This window comes from Apus apus, chromosome 12 (assembly GCF_020740795.1).
Source record: "Apus apus isolate bApuApu2 chromosome 12, bApuApu2.pri.cur, whole genome shotgun sequence".
Taxonomy (NCBI): domain Eukaryota; kingdom Metazoa; phylum Chordata; class Aves; order Apodiformes; family Apodidae; genus Apus; species Apus apus.
In genome coordinates, this window is record NC_067293.1 from 16,359,378 (window position 1) to 16,376,677 (window position 17,300).

The following is a 17,300-nucleotide window of genomic DNA, read 5'->3' on the forward strand; positions in this document are numbered from 1 at the left end:
GAAGCAAACCACAGTTCTGTGAAAGAGGAAGGCAATATTATGCTACTGAGGAAGGAACAGTTTGCCTGTTGAAAAGGTAGTTATACTAACACCTTCCCCAAGCTGCTTAAGCAGTTTGGGCTCCTTGGCTCCGTCTATTTTGATAGGAATAAATGCTCTTAGATGGGGACATGTGTCAGAGCCTGGACTAGCAATCTGAGATAAGTGTCTTGAGTTAATGTTGAGTTTAATTCACAGGCAAACAGCTGTGTTTCAGAATGCATTTCCTTTTCTTATTTATTTATTTATTTTCCTCAGTGATTGTAAAGAGCAGCTGTTCTTTTTTTCTTCTGCAGCTATTTTTGAGCTCTGCTTACTCCTCTCACCCTCAAATTATGAACTGCCTGTTAAAAATTAACAGTCCAATCTTGAATATTTAGAAGCTCTTGCAAACTACTAATGATGAAGGAGGAATGACTCCTGTCTATTGAGTGAGGTTTCTGGTGGGGGCATCTTACTGCTATGCCATCCCAGTGGAGGCCTATAACAATTTCTGAGTCCTTGCTTTCAGGACAAGACAATTGTCTATTTCCTGCCCCCATGCAGTTTATTCTTCTTGGGTTCATGACTATCAGCTCAATCATTTACTGACTCATGCCTTCAAACAGACCCTTTCACTCTACCTTGCTGGTTTCTTCAGTGTGCCTCATTCTGTCTGTTTCCAAACCAGAATATCTATAAAGAAACAGTCTATAATGAACAAGTCTTCCCTACATTCATGTGCTTTTCATGGTCTGCAATGCATTTCTCTCCCACCCCTCAAAGTAGGGACATCTGTTTTAACCCTTTACCTCTACACACACGCTGTAGGCAATTTAACCAATTTCACTCCTCAACCGGAATTTTTATTTAATGCATTTTTCTGTGCTTTCTTTAAACCCACCTGCCTAGTTTTCCTTCTCTTTTGGAGACTTCCCTGCTGGGAGTCTGAATGCTGCTGATCATACAGGCAGGATTCAACTGAGAAAAACACAGCAAGCATAATTTACCTTTCAGCTTCCACTCCCTGCGTTGTCTCAGGGGTTTGTTTTTGCACAAGCTTGCCAGGAGGATTGTTTTTGCTGTCTATAAAACATGGGAAATTTTATTCTCACCTTTTATATTCTAAACTTATAGCACAAAACACTAACAGACAAATCCAGTAGGCACTGTCAGTGTGACAAGGAATTATTTTACAATTAGACTACAATATGTCAGCAGACTGTATCAGATAAAGGAGAAAAATAGCAATACCTCATCTGTTGACCTCTGTTCTGAGTCAATAAACTAGAAGAAGAAGCAAAATCCATCAGGCTTTAGTACGAACTGTCCTGAGGGGCCTGCTTTAAGCACTGGTCCAATGAACACTGCTTTTTAGCTTATGAAGTACATGGAGTTATAAGCACACAGCATCTTCCTTTTTAAGTTAACAGACTAGAAGTTTTTTAGAGAAATCTGGAGAAAGTTGGATTGATCACATTTTAGCCTTTAGGTACTCATTAGAAGTATCTTAATAGACACCTGTATTTTAATATTCTGCTCTTGGTTTGTTACTACATCAGGTGTTCATATAATGAAATACACTAACTCCAGTACATGTACAAATGCTTCATATTGAGAAGGTGCATAATGTTGATATAATCAACAGTTTGGCCTCTTCTGAGTGTTAAGGGTAAGATGCAGCAAACTGACAGTGACTTTACAGTTTTGCAGTGTAAGTTTATTTGATCATAATATTCATCTGATACTTTACAAGCTAAAATATCATTTCTGCAGAATAGTCAGAATACAGTTAATTAGCAAAGCGCTGACCAGGCACAAACCCAGATCTCTCTAAAATGTTAAGATGACAGTAAGCTGATGGTGCAAGTTTGCTGTGTTTTTAATTGTCTGCTGGTGGCAAGCTTGCCCAATATAGATGCATACGCATGGTGCAGGCAACGAGCAGGCATGCTAAATAACTCCCTCTAAAAACCTGATGTAAAATTAACTTAGGCTTTGAAGATAAATTGCTGCAGATCCAGTATGAGCCAATGTTGGTTGTTTTTTGTGTTTGTTTTTGTGTTTGTTTTTTTTTTTTAAGGTAACCTTGGTAAAAGGTCTTAGATAGCAGAATTGATTCAGCTAATCTCAGGAAGACAGAAGACCATTGCAATTTTGCTTTGTCCTTTCAAAACCCCCCTAGATTTTGCAGACTGCTTCTGCTCCCAGCTTGCAGTAATTGGTGGCAAACACAAGGCTAATTCCTTAATAAACAGTATTTTGAGGGGGTTAAGGGGTAAGCTGTTGAGTACAAAACAGTAAACCAATAAGGTTGCACCTAGGAGAAAAAATCTGTAATTCAGATTCTCCATTGCAGCCTTTTTGTTTTGTGTCTCTTTTTAATGTAGATTCACTTTACGTAAAGTAATGCATAACTAAAAGCTGCCTACAGATGGTTGACACAGAACATGAAGGCTTGGTCATCCATATGCAAGTAGAAAGTTCTGCATGTCCATTTTGTATTGGTAGCTGTTAGGAATTTATAGGGTGAGCAATTTGTAGAATGGGAAGACCTGAGAAAAAGGAGTTGTTTATGACAGTAGAATGGATAACTTAGAGAAGGATAATATGATTAACACTTCAATAAAAGTCTTCTAGCTACGATAAAATAAATTCCCACCATTCTTACCATGGAGAGCAGATGAAAATACAAATGCAGAACTCATGTATTTTTTCTTACTCTGATTTTATCCCATTTGTTTTCCCTTATTACTGACAGTTTCATTTTCAAATTAGGATAATAGCATCACATTCTTTCTCTAATTGTGTATATTTACGTTTCCTTGTCTTTGTGTTAGCATGAAGAAATCTGCTGAAACGGAGCTTTCTCTTATATCATCATGGGCAGGCTTTGTAATCTGAAACTAATGTGCTCTTACTACAATTGCTCCCTCACCCCTACTTATATCCTTACTTCTTTCTAAAACAATAATAACAATAATAAAACCACAAAAAAACAGAGAGATGATAGGAAGGCTCTGAAGACTGGGGCTCTTGAGTGGATCTTGAGTTTTGTGTCCATTTGTTTAGGAGAGCGTGTCTGCTGTTGCCAAGTAGAGAACTCTTAAGGGTGCTGTCACCCACTTGTGCCTTACTCCTAAGGCACTAAGTTACCTAGTAATGTTTTACATACAAAAAAGCTACCAGTTCAAGTAACTATTCCACATCAGCTTTGCACAGTTCTGTGTTTCTAGAGTGAACAGATGTGTTTCATATTCTGCAGTGTAATGGGAGCTGGTTAATATATGGTTAATTATTCTGCCACAGATCTGTCTGCATGACGTGGAAAGTATTTAGCTGAATCATATTTGGACTGGTTGATTTTGCATGGATATAGAATTTAGCAAGAAAGATAAGGCAACTTCCATACATGTTATCTTAAGAGATGAAGCAAAAGATTTAAAGGTTTGGTTTCCTTTACTTTGGTTTTACTTCCAAGTGGAAAGTGGTACTTGTTTTCCCCCTATTTTCTCCTGGTGTTTAGGGGCCTTTCTTTTCTTTTACAGGGATAGTAACATGGTAAAAAAGAGGTAAATCTTGCAGAATATCAATGTAAGCCACTTCTTCCTGCCTCTTCAGACTTTAAGCAACCAAAGGCAATGCTCTTCTCTCATGATGAAAAAGTAGTTATGCAGGGAGCATGTAGGCACTTCCTCTTTCTGGAATATGGGAAGTTGCAGAGAAAGTGCTTTTTAAATTAGAAATAACTTCTTTTAATTCTACAGGACATCTGAAGCTAGGGATGTAGAATGGAGACAGCTACATGTATAGTAGCTGAACCAAAACGTTTGGACTGGTCAGTACCATCTGCTGATTGTTTACTTGTGGTGATATACAGCTGTGTGAAAGATTGGTTTATTTATGTATAGCACTGCTAACAAATTAATGTAACAAGCATGCTGCGATGGTGCTGTCTTTTAGAAAGGAAAAGCTAGAACACAAAGAAAGTTGTCTTTATTAGAATCTATTAGATGCTTTTACAGCCAGTCCCAAGGGTGGAATTTCAGGTAAGCCAGAACCTGATGAGTCATTAGGAAGGTATGCCCCATTTCATCAGAGAAACTGCACATCAGATAGTGAGAGCATGTTCATGAGTGGTAGCTTCACTGTTCTCAATGATTTATGTTGATTTAAGTAAAACCTTGTTTGTTTTTTGTTGTACAATGAGTATTTCCAACTACTGGGATGTCTAGCTAGATGGCTAGTTAGGGTAAACTGCCATTTTAGAATGAATGCACACCCAGAATGATCCTGGAGAGGTTCCCAACTGACTTCACTGCTGGTTGTTACTGTCAGCTGCCAAACCTCAGGCTAGTTTTGACACTTAGAACTTTTTTTTTTTTTTTTTAAACCAGTAGAATGTGCAGATTTAAGGTTTTTCTTAGAATATTTTCCCTTAGTGTATTTGCTGAGTGGAAAAGGGATGAAGGTGCGTAAGAGCTCTTGAGGCTATTTAATAGAACCCTTAAATATTTGTTTTTGAAGTTTCTGATGATTTGGACTTAGATCTGTCAACTTGACTTAAAATTACTACTCATACTGTTTTGTGTTGGAAAATAGCACATTCTAGCTCAATAGGAAATTAGCTGTCATATTTTTTTTTAACATACTGCTAAATAATTTCTCATGTATCCTGTTATGGATGTGTGATCAGTACTTCTAAGAACAGTTTTGTGTATCACCACAGTCCTTTTTTTCCCAATCCTTTTTTCTCACGAGGTCTGTAAGAAATAAGTAGCTAAGGAATACAGACTTGGATTTTGAGCCTTACTAACATCCATATCTTGTATTTCCATATGGAATTGTTCTTCAGGACTCCAGCTGAGTCATTGGGATGCTCCTTCTGTTTCTGTATGCGTTTTTAAGTGAGGTGAAAGCCTGCTTTTAATTTTAACCATTTATTTTGGGTAGCTGAAATGAAGAGATCACAAAGTTATAATAAACTTGAACAAACTTGACAATGAAAGAAGTGGATGAGAACTCTTGGTGGCTCATTGCTAATGCTGTTTCCTTTATGGCTTTGTGTGACATATAGCACTCTGGGGAGTTGGTCATCTTGCAGGCATCCACCTCTGAAAAGCTGACTGCATCCTCAAAGTGACATGTATATTGAGCAAATACTTGCCACTGAATCAGTTAATCGAAGTCATCAAGATGTCTATTTTGTATGATGATAACAGGTGAGAAAATTCCTGATGTCAGACCAAAGAAAGAAAATAAGTCTGCATTTTGTTTACCCTACTGAAATTATGAGTGCTTTCCTGACTCCATAGTATAATTACTATACTGACTGATTCTTTACTTAAAAAAAGTCAATGTACCTAAATTTAGCCAAATTAAGTTAATTAAGAAGTTCATCTGCTTATACCTGTAATTCTTTTATGCAAGTTTAAGGCAATTTTGGAGGGATGGCTTGTTAAGCTATAGAAGAGTAGAAAACACTGGTGCAAGATGCATTACAAGATTTTTACATGGGAAATGGATTGTTTGCTCTTAATTTAATTTTCCAAAGTTTTAAAGAAAGGGTTTTTCCTTGAAATCTGACACATCAAAAGCTTAACAGCTTTGTTAAATATTTTGCAGTCTGTGTAAGGAATCTTTACAGGAAGGTTCACAAAAACACCTGCTCTCTTTATGCATTCGATCAGCAAGACTTGCAAGATAAATGGTAAAGGAAGCATTAAAGATCCTTGAACTTAGTTTTCATGAAGAAAAAAGCCTGCAAACCTATCTGAGCCACGAGGGGGTAAATGAGGCAGAAATACTTCATTTTTTGTTTTTATTGCAGAGAAGTTTACTTTTATTGCAGCTTGTTTGTTTTCAGGTATTTGAGGATAAAAAGTAAGAAACGTGTAACAAAAATTTCTGGTGGAAGGTGAGAAAAGGTGAAATTCACAGAAAGATATAAACAAAGCTATAAAAGGTGAAAGACTTAAATAAGCCCTGAAGAGTATTTTTCTTCATTCAGCCAAAATAATTAATAGATTGATTCTAAAGTCACAGCAAATGTGAGTGATCTGGTGTTCCTTGCATCAGCTGCACAATGGTTCATACACACAAGTCTGACAGTTCAGGGCAACTACACAGAAATACACACTGCTCTTCACAGGAGAGCTCTCTGTTTTTAAGTCAGTGGTAAATATTATTTTTAAGTGAAAGCACACTTCAGACAAAGGTAAGGGTTATAAACATTCATATGAGGAATGTTGCTTGGGAATGTGTATGATTGTCAAGAAACAAATGCCTTGAACAGAGAGACAAGACAGCTTGATATAACTTCGTATTAACTTCTTACTCGTATTAACTTCTTAGTGTATTGCCTTCATTAGTCAAGGATGTTATCTCTAAAAATAGCACTTGAAAGTGCCAGCAAATTAGATTTCTGACATGAAAATGTCATTTCTGAAATACTCTGATATTAAACAAGATATGACAGCGCCCAGTGAGCAAATTGGGAGCAAAGCATCTCTCTGTCTTTCCCTTAGGTGTGGGTTGAACTGGAGCACTAGATATAGGTTAAGTTCTGTAGACTTAATAGCTGGGTTTTTTTGTTTGTTTGTTTTTAAATTAATTCCAAAGTCCTTGAAATACAATTCAAAAGCTGTCCTCAATTTCAAGTGTCTGTTTTTGTACAAGTTAAAATCAGGAATGACAAGAGACTGTAAATAAAGCAGGATTATAGTAAATGTGTATAATTTATAGTCTGACAGGATAGGAAAGATGTTCTGAAAAGTGGTTTCTTGTGGGCATATGGTAATTTACCCTTTTTTTCATTAAGTACTTGTTTGTGTTAAAATTTATAAAGGATGGTTAAGTCATAATAAAATGACATCACTGTAGTAATATTACAACTGTAATGAGGATATCAAGTGCCGTATATTCAGTGAAAGCAAAACATTTGCTGAAAGCAATCTAGACCAAATTCTTTATATAGTGCAAACACCTTCAATAATTACTTGATTACTCTTGTCTAGATAGTCTGTTATTGTATGAGTCCCAGCTCAGAGATGAAGTCTTCTTTGATGTAAATTAAAACTTCTTTGTGCCATTGAAATCACCATGTTTTAATTTTACATGCATTTGTACCGCTCTGAGGAAAGCATTGGTATTTGACTCATGCAACTCCAAAGTAGAGGCTACATGGTTCCAAAAGTGGATGCTTCATCGTTTGTCTCTTTAAAAGGGCAGTGTGCCATTGCTGCCTGGGTTTCAGTTACAGTCGTATTACTTTTTTCTTCCTGTGGTATGACAGCTGTTCCTTTTTGTTTAATTATTTGTTTTGTTTGGGTTTTACTTAAGGCAGTAAGAACATAGAAGGAGGCTTTTTGTAATTATTTACTTTCCAGTAAACACAGACATGTCTCTCTATCACTATCTGGGGTTGTCGAGTTTTCTTTGTTGATGCTTTAATATTCTTAATTCTACTTTAAAGGAACTTAATAAATTTTACATGTCTGATTTAAGCCATGAAACCATTTTAAATGGTCTTTCTGATACAGGCTAAACTAGTAGGCATCATGCTTTTTGATTCTTGTCATTGAAACCAGACTACAGTAATAAAGCACAGTATTTAAAGACTCTTAGCTTCATAGCTTAAAATCTAAAAGACTTTGATTAAAAGACTAAATGGAACAGGGCTTTAAATTTTGCTTAGAATTAATTTACATTGCTTATTGATAAATAAATTGATTTCCAGTGTCACCAATATTAGTGGTCAATATTGTGTACATTGAACTAAAGGTCATTGATGGCACATAAAATGAGCCAAGAGATGCTATCAGTGTTCTTCAGTCTTTCTGGGTTTTTTATTTAACTAAATTGCTGATTTCACTTGAAACTTGTTAATTTACTGTTGTTCACTTAAACCCCTTGCATTTCGTGTTCAAGTGCATATTTTGTGATGGGAAAGCAGCACAGAGAAGACCACGGGTATTAAGAGTCCAGCAGGTTTGAAGCTACCTCTGCTGAGAGTTAGTGCAAAAAATGCGTTGTTTCTCCCTGGTCAAGGTCTTTATAGGAGTTCAGCTGTTTACATGGAATTCAGCAGTGTTGTGGTTTCATGGGAACAGTCCTAGGCCAGCCATGGAGGACTGTAGCCCAAAGCCAGCTGGGAGTCAGGGCCGAATCACAGTTGTATCCCACACCACTTCTGTCAAGCTCATGGAAGGAGGAAGTTTGCTGAGCTCAGAGAGTTACTGCTCTGGGGGCTCATCTCTTTCATCCTCCTGGCTCCTTCTGTTTCTCCTGAGGACTAGGCTGGGTATAAGCTTGTACACTTTATATTTGCATTAGTTTTGTTACTTCAGTAAATCCATTTTCATTTAAACCCACAGGACTTCTCTCTTTTTTCCGTTTTCCTTTTTTGCCAGGGAGGAGCCATCAGGTGATAGAGCAACTGCTAGAGTTCAGTCCCAGGTATGGGCTAACAGTGGACAAGTGGTTTAAAAAAATATTAAATGAATACTAAACAATACTTCCAGATATTGATGCTGTGAAAGCTTTTTTTAGCTAAGCCACAATGTGAACATTATGATGTCTTTTTTGTCCGTCCTAATTTCAACACTACTGTGTCTGTCTCAGCCATTCTCACTGTAAATGAGCATATGGGTCATAACCTGAAGGACTTTTTTTTTTCCCCTCACCATTTTCTTAAAGATAACTAAATAAAACTAGAAACCTGTTCACTCAAATTTTGGAATCAAATACTTTCCCTTTTGTATTCTCTGGTTACACATATGCCCCAGGAGGAAGATTCTTTGGGAAGTGAAATAAAAAATAAGTGAATTTACAGTAGACTCCCGAGTGTCTCATCCCAGGAGGTGTGCATCAGGTGACTAGCTACTTGCAAAGTCTCCTTGCTGAAAGTGAAACTGCAGCATCTCCACACTCAGAGACTAGTTTTGTGATTTTCTTGGAGCCCAACTTTAGTACTTGGAAAAGTGACATTGCTATTGTAATACAACAATGTGTAGTGCTGTTCAGTGTAGGCTTGGGTTCAGTATTTTGTGTGATCAGATGTGAAGCTGAAAAAGCTTGAAGAAAAGCTATCTGGCAAACACTCTCTCACTGAGGATTTTTTCCAAAGCTTTTGAATCTGTGGAGAGTTAAACTGGGTTGATGAAGAATTTTAAGTTAAGAATTAATTAGGGTAGGGCAAAGTAGTAAAAATGCTTGATGGAGGAAATCATTGGAGGACACCAGTGAAGGGCAGAGAAGTCAAATATTAAAAAAAAAAAAGAAGTAATCTAGTGTAGAAAACATAATGAGAAGACACACTGTGAGAGTCCCACCTACTCATTCTTAACTGAAAAATAATGTGTTGTAATTATCCGTGTCAAGTATATATGATTATGGTCATTTGCTGCTTGAATATGCTGGCAGAAGTATCTGTGTAGTGTGCTCTCAATCCTAACTGAATTAGAAGTTTTTTTACTAATAAGTCTAAAGTGTTCTATAGGTATTAAAGATATTAAGTATATAAAGATATTAACTATAGATATTAGAGATAATAAATATATATTAATATATGTAGATATTAAAGGAAAATAGTCCACAGAATAACATATTTAGTATTGTACCTTGCTATTAATTAATAACCAAAAATCTGGACATCTTGTGGAATCTTGGCACTGCTGAGATCAACAGTGAAAATTCTCAAAATTTTATTGGCAGAAGAATTTCAGGTTTTTAATCAAATTTTGCCAGATACATGGAGTCTTTACTAGTGTCTTTGCATATATTTTTTTATCTTAATTAATATATCACACTAGAACATGTTGTCAATGTCAAAGCACACTGTGTATCAGCATACACAGTGATGCGAAAGGAATTAGCATATTCCATGAAATACAATAATGTACTGTTAGGATATCAGTCCCAGTATAGAGACATGTCAGTGATGAGTGACAGGAACTCACATTGCATTAGATAGGCAGATGTAACAAATAATAGTTTGCTTAGTGAGGGTGGACTTTTCTGTTTTTCAGCTGAGCCTGCAGGTTTCAGAAGCAGGTCTCATATGCTTATTTTTATTTCTATTGCATTTTCGTTAGTTTGCTGTACATTAAAGATATCCGAGGTGGGTTTCTCTTCCTTCCTTGTGAAATGGAAAAAAAACATCACAAAAGAATCCCTAAGGGTGTTGCTGCTGAATCCTACTGTCAAGAGGACAGTATGATTTCTGACTTCTTCCAAGGCTCTTTCTTGAAGACTTTTTTGCATAGATAGAAAAGGGATTAAATAAAATCCTGTGAAAATGACCTTTTAAAAGAAGTCACAGTGTTGCTTAGTACTGGTTCATAAGTGGGGTGTGTTAATAGACACCTGGACTTGAAAAAAATCAAGAAATCTCAGCAGCAAAGAGACTACTTTTTTTTTTTTTTTTTTCCCCCCATGATTGTGGTTGCAGCACACTGCATCAAGGGAACCCAGGTGTGGGGCAGATAAATGTTACTTTCAATAAAGAATACTTGTGGGAGAAAAAGGAGGACCAGGAATAGTGTCTGCAGGAAAATATAGCAAAACCAGAGCTTTTAGCACAGCCAGGACCACAGAGAACAGGTACAAGATGCAAAAGCAGTTCACAGAACTGATAACTAACACTTTTTTCAGTTCTTCTAAATGAACTGTACAAAATGTATTGCAGCCAGAAAGCCACTGAAAATTTTATTGACATTCTAAAGGAGAAAACATGTCTTGCAAAGAGATGGTAATCAGTTAACCCACATTAGTTTTGTATTTTTTCTATCATATCCTTCATTTTCTTTAATTGACAATGGTAATTGTTCTCTCATCTGTTCTGATGCAAGAATAACATATAATAAATCCTTACTAGGAAGTTTATAAAACACTTTTTGTAGACTCGTATGCTTGCTGTTAGAAAAAATTGAAGGCAGTACTGTCATTTCTGTATTGCTTTACGTGAAGCAAAATATTGTTATTTTGAATATAATAATAATCTTGCTTTTTCTGTCTTCCACCCTAAAAATTCAAGATGCATTGCATCAGTGATAATCTTGAGACAAAATATTTTTAAACCCTTTTGTTGTTTAAACAGGGGAACGGATTCAGTGCAGAATAAAAGCTTTAAATCAGTTTTAAATGTTTTTGCTTTTTTACATCCCAGCGTTATAAAGCTAGTAGACACAGTAATAAAGAACTCTGTGGGTTTTAATACTCTACCTTCTATTCCTCTGGTTGTTGAAGTGTACCTTTATTTTCCTATTGTTTTCAGGAATACTTAGTAGTTAACAACTGATGTCTAAGGATGCCATCAATTCAGTGACTTGATGGTCTCAGTAAAATTTGTACAAGGCATCAGCTCAGACTGCAGAAACTACAACTTCACTCTAAACGTCTAATTTTATGTGAGGTAGTAAAACAAGAATATTTTGGGGAAGCTTGCTAAAGAATAAATAAAAGCCTTAAACATTTTTTTCTTTAGAGTGAGTTAAAAATCTGGAGATAAGCAGAGACTACCTCTTAGCTCTGGAAGTTCATTGCTTAGGGTTCTTATTAACTGTGGGGGCAGAACTGGTTATATGGTGTTTCTCAAGGCCATGCCAACACATACTGTTTTGTGTGAGTTTATTGCTCTTTGTAAAGCTAAAATAGAAGACTGAACATACTCTTAGAATAAAAAAGAAACATGGCATTGGAATATGTAGTCTTCTAAGGCTTTCTGAATGAACGTGAATCTAAACGGTTTAATCATTCTAAGAAAAAGGAAAACTATTTTGTTTAGATTAATCTTTCTCACAAAAATATTTTTAAAATATTAAATAGTATTTGAGAGCTCATACTGTGCAATTCCAGTGACCACTAAATGTTTTGTGACCTCAGAAAGACTTTGCTCTTCTTTTATTTAAAAAACTATTGAAACATAGAACAAGCTCTGTCATACATGTCTGCACATCAGTCAAAATAAAACGTTGATTAGATGAATTTTGATCTAAGGCTATCAAAAAGTTTCAGTTTTAGATGAAAATCATAAGTTCTTCAGATGAAGTAACTTCAGTTCTGTAGGTGAAACTAGATGAACAAGAAACAGCTGACAGGTAAAGCTACTCATTCTTGATTCCATTTGGTTTCAGGTTCAGCAGAACAGTATTGTTAAAACACGCTGCTTATCTCTGCTCCTACAAGATCAGTAGATAAGACTAAGTACAGTTACAGTAAAAGATACTGTATTTGCACAACACAGGATGAAACCACTAATTGTAACTGACTTTGGAAATACAACCCAAGCTTTGTCTTCAAATTACGCTGTCATAAAACTAAAGCCAGAAAATAAACAGCCTTTTGAGCATTTCATCAGAAGGAAAATACAAATATTATAAAACTTAAAATGCAAATTTTGAAGAAATAGAACATCTGGTGCCAATCGCTTGTAATTATTTTGCAAATTAAGTTTTTCCCGGTGGTGTTATATTGTTTTAATTGATTTCCCAATATTTGACAAAAAAATAAAGAGACAGGGTATGCCAATCATTAAAACAACTCTAATAATAACACGTCAGTATTTACATTATTGAGTGGTGGTATTATTTTATAGAATAACTATCACAGAAATGTCTTACTGAAAACTTGTGTAGCCTTTCCTAGGCTATCCTTATATATACAAGAGACCAAAGTGCATTTCTATTTGTTGTGCCAATGACAAAGGAAAAGATAAAAGAGATGCTGGAGTTAAAATGTAAATGGCCAGTTAGGAAGTCAGTTCTTTGAAATGTTCTCAGGGCAAGACAGAAAGATGAAGTTGAAACATTTGAAGATGTAGCTGAGGAAATTTATATGCTCTGTGGAAAATTAATCAGCTTAATTAAGAAATGGAGAACTTTTAGAAATAAAAGGGTAGGCACAGAAGGAATAATCTTCATCTGAATCAAAATTAAATTGAATTGCTGGCATTAAAGTTAATAGACAAAAGAGCAAGGAAAAGTTGCTGTACATGTAAAAGCACATGACTAACGTTGCTATACCCTTTTGAATGAAGTATATATATATATTGTTTTTTATAGTGATTATGTCTAAGAAAAGCTATTGGAAGACCTGGATTTAAAGGAGCTTCTGAATATAATATATACGCTAGAAATTAGCCTGCTAGAAAGAAGATTATAAGGAAATGTTGCAATGCTAAGACACAAGGTGTAAGAGAAGTGCTGACAGACCATTGATGGAAAGGCTGAAGTTAAATGCGAATGGAAACTAAGAAACATAAGTTAGTGACAAGGACATTTTGACTTTTCAGGAAAAATATTTGTCTGTGAAACAGGTCAGCAAGAGTGAATTCAGTGTGTTAAGGGAACTCAGCCCATGAGAGAAGCAATCTCAATAATAATAACAATAATAATAATAATAATAACAATAATAATCATCATCAATTAGGTTAAATAGGAAGTGCCTTGGGAAGTGCATTGCATAGATTTAATTTTTAGATTTTAGGAGATCAGTGTGGTTTAGTAAAGGGAGGTGATGATGTATATTGAATCACTGGAGGAGTGAGAGAACAGATGGACTACAGGATGTACCTGTCTCATATTGTATTCGATTTTTTCAAAGCTTATTCCACCAAGAACCTTTGAAGAGTATAAGATGCCTTGAGACAACAGGAAAGTTTTCATATGGAGAAACAATGGGTTAAAAATTACAACACTTACTGTCTCATACAAGAAGTCAGGTTTAAATCTTGGCTGTTGCTGTTAATTGGTCTACTCTTGACATTCTTGATTTAGTTTGCTTTGAAATGAAAAAACTTTGAACATTTCAGTCATCTTTATGAGATGGGAAATAACTTGCAATTAGTATAATGTTGGTCTAACTAAAGTGTGTATCTGCTAAGACTGATAATAGCAACCAAAAATTACTATATTGACAAAAAGTAAGGTGAATTCACATCTGATTTAAATGAGTTATCTGCGAATATCTCTTATATGACTAAATATCAGGTCTGCAGAAAGAACTTGTTTCTTGAAATGGCGAGAGCTGCTTTTGGTGCATTTTTTTCTTTTTAAAGCCCACCCTGACACAAGATGCTTATACAAGGTCAAACTTTCATTGGCCTTGGGCACAGGCTCTCTTTTTTAAAAATGAGAAAAATTGGATTTCTGGTTCTGCTGAAGATAAAAACCACTTTAGCTGTAGGACTAAGCAGGCTTTGCCCAGTGCTTCATATAAGCACAGTACCTGGCCTGAATTTTTTTCTGTTTGTGTTTCCTTAAAAACTTTCACTGATTCCCTTGATATCAATACATTTAATGAGTTGTAAATCAGTGCCAAATTTAGCTTCTACCTGAAGCACTAAACCAATGAAAGCAAAGCAATCCTGAATTCTCTAAATCTTAATGTTGTTTTAAAATAGTTTTTAATGGGGTTAATTTCTTTAGGTTTTTCTTTCTCTCAGGGTACTCTAACTTGATTGATAGAGTTTCCTTTCATTTTGACATTGTAACACGGTCTCATTAGGCCTACAATGAAATTGAATTGCCGTCATAATATAACATCATAAAGGCATATTAACAAAATCTCTATAGACTTCTATTGGAATCACTTTTCCATCATAACCTTAATGTCATTGAAGAAAGGTCTTCTGAGTGTGGGAAGAAAGCATAGGAGGAAACCAACTGGCTCTGGGATGCTCATCTTTAAGACCTAGGTTTATCTTACATTTCTTACATGTTTCAGCAGACTAATGGATTTAAATTTTACAAATAAATACCATGTAATGTCTCAGTTCTAACTCCAGCAAATTCTATCGCTTATTGTTTTTGTGATTTATGTGTCATCCTTCAAAATTCTTGTTAGCCAGTTAAGCTTCACTATTTTGTAGAATGCTCTTCATAACCCCTTCTCTTCTTACTTAGCCAAGCAAGATCAGTTTTATCAATTTATAAAAGGACAAGATATTGCTGACATCTTTTGGTGGCATGCAGGAGTTGTCAAACATCCAGCTACCTTTTGATCCTTCCCTGTCTTCTCTGTAAAATGGATTTTCATCGTCTTCACTAATTTATTGTCTTTAAGTCTGATTGGTTGGCTGCATTTTATAAAGCTGAACACTTTATGCAGCTGGTATATTTATATACCAAAAACTGGTTTTGACAGTTGATTACAGGACAGAATTTTAAACTCAGAACTTTATTGAAGGCTTTTTTAGACTATGGCTAAAGTTTATTTTCTGATCTGAGCTACTGTGTTTTCATTACCACCACTCGAGGCAGGTTAATCAAGGAATAGAACTCAGGCAGTAGTCATGTAGGTAGTACATAAAGTTAGAAATTTATATGTTAAATCTTATTAATAGCCATAATGTATTTTAGTGCAAATGAAAATATCTGCTTCAGTAGAGAACAGATAATTTATTAAAAAATCTAAGTGGTTAGGTTAACTTTATAAAACCATGGTGTTTCTTCTACTGTATTCAATCCTTTTCCAACTGCTCTAATAAATGAGAGTTTTAAAGGTCAGCTGTAACAACAGAATATGTGATCTAGATACAATAATGTCCAACCATACCAGAGACAGGATATGATAGGAAACATTCAGACTATGCTCAAAATTAAATAGGGTTTTCACTGAAAGATGAAATCCATGATTCACCTCATTCATCCTAAAATCTGCCTTCACACAGAATGGAAGGTAGAAAAAGAGGATTACTGTGCATAGTAAATGAGTCTCACATTTAGTGGAAGCTGCCTGTCTTCAAAAAAGAATGAGGATCATTTAGGAACACCATGACACCCCTCATGTGCAGAGGACACAGAAGAGTCATAATTCCACAAAGAAAAATGTAGTAAGCTTGAACATCTGTGCACAGACAGTGAAGTTGTGGGATACATGTTTGGTGTTGGAGCTGTGCTGTATTCCTTACTCCTTCCTAATTGGAGCCAATGAACATGTTCTTCCTAAATGGTGTAAAGTCTTTGGCAAATTTTATATTATTCTGATTAAAACTTTTAAATTTTATTACTCTATTTGGCTTAGCATTTTGCTAGTTAGAAAGTTTTTGAGTTGTCCAATCACTGAACAGTTGCAGTTCACACCGCAGAACACAGATGCTTTGGAAGAGTGCATGCTACAAAACACAGCTTTGCAAATTGAAATATCTCAAGACATTTGCATGATTAACTCCCCAAGTATCCTGGGATGATTAGATCTGCCAAAGTCACATCTTTAAAGCATTCAGCCAATTTAATCAGTCTGAAAAGGCTTCATTTATTTCCAAGTGTTTAGTGTGATTATTGGTTTAAATCATAAACAAAAGTTAACAAAACAAGATGTGGGTGGTGTGTGTCACTTATTACTTTATGTAGCGAGGCATACTGATATTTCATGGCATATTCAAACACAGAATGAGAAGTATATATATATATATTTTTTTTTTTTTTTTTCATTGTGGCAACTATGTATTATGTTAAAGTAAAAAATGTAACAAAAGCAACACCTCTGTTCAGACAGCCCCCACCCTTCAAGCCTGTATGATCACAGATTGAATTTTCACAGCTCCTGAATCACTGAAGTATGCTTTCAGTACAGAGCTACAGAGTACTGAAAGACTATGTGACAAGCAATTCTTTCTCTCTCATTCTTTGAGTATTCTTTCCAGTTCTTCTAAATGAAAGAGAAAATTAATTTAGATGATACTAAAAAACTGTTTGTAAGGAGCACTGAAAACCAGGAAAATAACTAATTACAGTGGTTTTTATTGCCATTTGAAATACAGCACAAAGGCTTTTTCAGAGGGCGTCCTTTATGAAGATGTTACTAATCTATGGAACAATAACATCATTTATTAACTTTGACTGTGTAATTGTACTTGGCTTTTGTGTTTTGAAAGTATCACTAAAATATTAACCTGATATGAGGTTGGTAAATATTATTAAAACTGGTAACATGTGTATCCATAAATAATTGTCTGATGAAAAATTGCCTGGTATTATTCAGTATTTGCTCAGGTGACTGGAAAGATGTTTCGCGGGTTTATATCTTGAAACCAGGAGTGCTGAAGGTGAGGAGTTTACCTACCCTTCAAAGAAAAAGCCAGCTACAAATGGTCTATATTGCTAGTATAAACATCTATAAACATCTATAAACATCTATGTATCTATAAACATAGTGAACTTCTACAAGGGCACCATAGGAAAATCACAACAGGCCATTTGCATAGCCCAGTGTGGTGGCTGGGTTTTACCTGTTATGGTGCATATGTCTTTTTAGTAAATACACCTTAGGGGTTTCTTGTT